Genomic DNA, 3,223 nt, shown 5'->3' on the forward strand with positions numbered 1-3,223 from the left:
TTTTTCAAGCTTGCTTTTATAATACTGTGCACAATGGGTTATTTTCTAAGATTTGTAGAACCAATGAAGTGCACTTGTGTGTGTATATTTTGTTTTGTTTTGTTTTAGAGACAGAATCTCCCTCTGTTACCCAGGTTAACATGTGGTGGTGTGAGCGTAGCTCACTGCAGTCTTGAACTCCTGGGCTTAAGTGATTCTTCCCCCTCAGCATCCTGAGTAGCTAGGACTATAGGTGTGCATGACCACACTTGGCTAATTTTTAAATTTTTTATAGAAGTGCGGTCTTGCTATGTTGCCCATGCTGGTCTTGAACTCTGACCTCAGGTGATTCTCTTTCCTCTGCCTCCCAAAACACTGAAATTACAGGCATGAACCACAGCACCCAGCCTGATGCATTTGTGAAAGTCACCACAACAGGTGCAAAATTATGGCAAATGGATGTGGTTAATAAGAGGGTAGGATTCAGAATTTTAATTTTTTATATCTAGGAAAAGTCTAGAGAAAAGCTATGTATGTAAGAAATACTGGTAGTCTTATTAGACAAAAATATTTAAGGCTTTCCTCGGTGGGCCGAGGAGTATCAAATTGAACAAATCTCTTAGGAATTACAAATTGTAAACCTTATTTCTGAAAATAGATTTAGGAATGATAACATGATTAAAAAGGACTGAAATGCAAATAGTAATGATGGATTATGTGACATACTCATGGCTTGTAACCTTTGATTTTAAGAGAAATAAAATTAGACTTCATTTTATTTCTTTTAAATGAGTTACGTGACAAAACTAGGTCATCAAAGTTTTTAATTGGTAGAAGTATGTTCCACCAATTATACACCAATTATAAACTTTGATGACCTAGTTTTGTCACGTAACTCATTTCCCCAGGAAAACAAAAACAAAAACCTATGTGAGCTGAAATGGACTTCACCTTCCCAGTATTCATTTTAATCCACATCAGTATTTTAAAAGGGTTAGTGGCCAGTTATCCTGCTGTGCAGAGTTCTGTAAATAGCCAGACCAGGCCCTCTACCTGGAGGAGTTTTTAGTCAGCACTCTTTTTTTTTTTTTTTTTTTTTTTGTAAAAAGAACATTCTATCTCAACTTCTTTTTTTTTTTTTTTTGAGATGGGAGTGTCACACTGTCACCAGGGCTGGAGTGCAATGGCGCCATCTTTGCTCATTGCAACATCCACCTCCCAGGTTCATGTGATTCTTTTGCCTCAGCCTCCTGAGTAACTGGGATTACAGGCCCACACCACCACACTGGCTAATTTTTTTGTATCTTTAGTAGAGACAGGGTTTCACTGTATTGGCCAGACTGGTCTCAAACTTCTAACCTCGTGATCTGCCAGCCTTGCCCTCCCAAAGTGCTGGGATTACAGGTATGAGCCACCACACATGGCCCAGTTAGCACTCTTTATTGTGATAGAAATCCAGCTCAGCCTTACTTTAGCAGAAAAGGGCATTTGTTTGCTCTAAAAAATGGGAAGTCCAGAGGAGGATAAAGCTTCATGCTTAGATGTATTTAGAAATAGAAATGAGGTCAAGGGGTTGTTAATTGAAGTCCTTTCTCTCCTGTTCTCTGCCCTTTCCTCCCCTCTCACTTTTCCTTCTCTTCTCCTCCCCTCCCTTCTCTATCTCTCCTTCCTTCTCTCTCTCTTAACTCTTTTTTCCTGTGTTGGCCTCATCCTCTTCTACTGAAGCCAGTCATGCGCCCTTGATTCATATCAGGTCAGTCAAACACACTGTGCAAATCTAGTGGCTTAAAAATTTTTTTAAAGCTGTTTTATAATTTTTCATGATTCTTTGAGTCAGAATTTCAGACAGGACACAGAGTGGCAGTTCATCTCTTAACTACTCAGTGACTATAGAAGCTTAAAAAGTCTGGGATGATATCTTCACTTACATGTTTGACGACTAGGGAAAATGGTGGAAACATCCAGAATGATGCTAAAATAATTATAGTGGGTTTTAGGTTTCATTGTTTGGGCACAAATTTTAATAAGGAAGCTATAACAGGATGTTAAGTATTAAATTTTATTCCTATATATGTGTATCTTTTGCAGTTATTCTAAATGACTTTGTACAAAGCTCCACTTTTCTTTTTGAAACTTTAATGTATATATAAAAATAATCATGTGACTTTCTTAATTGATTGATCAGTGTGGAATCCATGACAACAGAAATTCAATTTATTAAATCATTGTTGTGATACTTGTAAATTGGGTAAGACACTACTGTGTCTTGGTGGATAAATGAAGTTTGTTAAATAAAAGTTAATTTTGATTTGTTTGTAATTTAAAATGCTTATACTATAAGTGAAATTTGCCAAATTATTTTTTCTACTTTTGTTTGAGGATGATATTAGGCATGATATCTTCATAAAATTAAACATACTTTATATTTTTACCTAGGATCAAATGATAATCTAGTCCTTTGAAACGTTGGAAAAAAATTACAATAAAACCATCTAGACCAGTAGCCATTTTTTGATGTAACATTTTAATAATGGTTTTTCTTTTTTCTTGTATGATTGTAGGTTTAGTTTTTCTACTGCTAGATTGAATTTTTGTAATGTATTTTTTTTCCAGAAAAATTATTTATTTTATTGAGGTATAAATTTACTACCATGATTTTGTGTTGTAAAATCTGTGCTTTTACAAAAATGTTGTAAAATCTTTCTACCTGTCTTTATGTATCCAACTTTTAGCCAGCTTTGTACCCCAAGAGAATGTAATCCAAAAATAGAAGTCTAAGCCCCCGACCATCTGAATGGACCCCTTCTCTTGGCAAGGCTAACCTGAGGAACTGGCTTAATCCATGATGGGGGGGTCAAGGGGTGGACATGCTCCCTTTTGGAATTACTGATTGAACAGACTCTAATTCTGGTGAGCGACATTGGCAATCTATTTGCTGAAGTCTGCTACCTGGAGGCTTCATCTGCATGATAAAACTTTGGTCTCTACAACCACTTATCATCATAACCCAAACATTCCTTTCTATTAGTTTCAAGTCTTTAAATAATAACTCAACCAGTTGCCAATCAGAAAAATTTTACATCTACTTATAACCTGGAAGCCCCACCCGCACCCCACCCCTGTTTCAAGTTGTCTGCCTTTCCAGAGTGAATCTTATAAGAAATCTGCAACCACCATGGGCACATGTTCTCACGGTCTCCAAGGGCTGTGTCATAGGTGATTGCTGTTCATATTTGGCTCAGAA

At 36.6% G+C, this 3,223-nt stretch overlaps 1 long non-coding RNA gene across 1 annotated transcript in view; it reads right to left on the reverse strand.

The window, feature by feature from the left end:
* LOC108307476 overlaps nucleotides 1-3,012 on the reverse strand; it is an 11,596-nt gene extending 8,584 nt beyond the window's left edge. The window contains exon 1 of the long non-coding RNA XR_001826541.2: nucleotides 2,929-3,012. This is a non-coding gene — a long non-coding RNA (uncharacterized LOC108307476). The remainder of the gene's footprint in view (nucleotides 1-2,928) is intronic.
* Between the last annotated feature and the right edge of the window lie 211 nt (nucleotides 3,013-3,223).

The sequence above is a fragment of the Cebus imitator genome, unplaced genomic scaffold (genome assembly GCF_001604975.1).
Source record: "Cebus imitator isolate Cc_AM_T3 unplaced genomic scaffold, Cebus_imitator-1.0 Scaffold79, whole genome shotgun sequence".
In the NCBI taxonomy this organism is placed as follows: Eukaryota; Metazoa; Chordata; class Mammalia; order Primates; family Cebidae; genus Cebus; species Cebus imitator.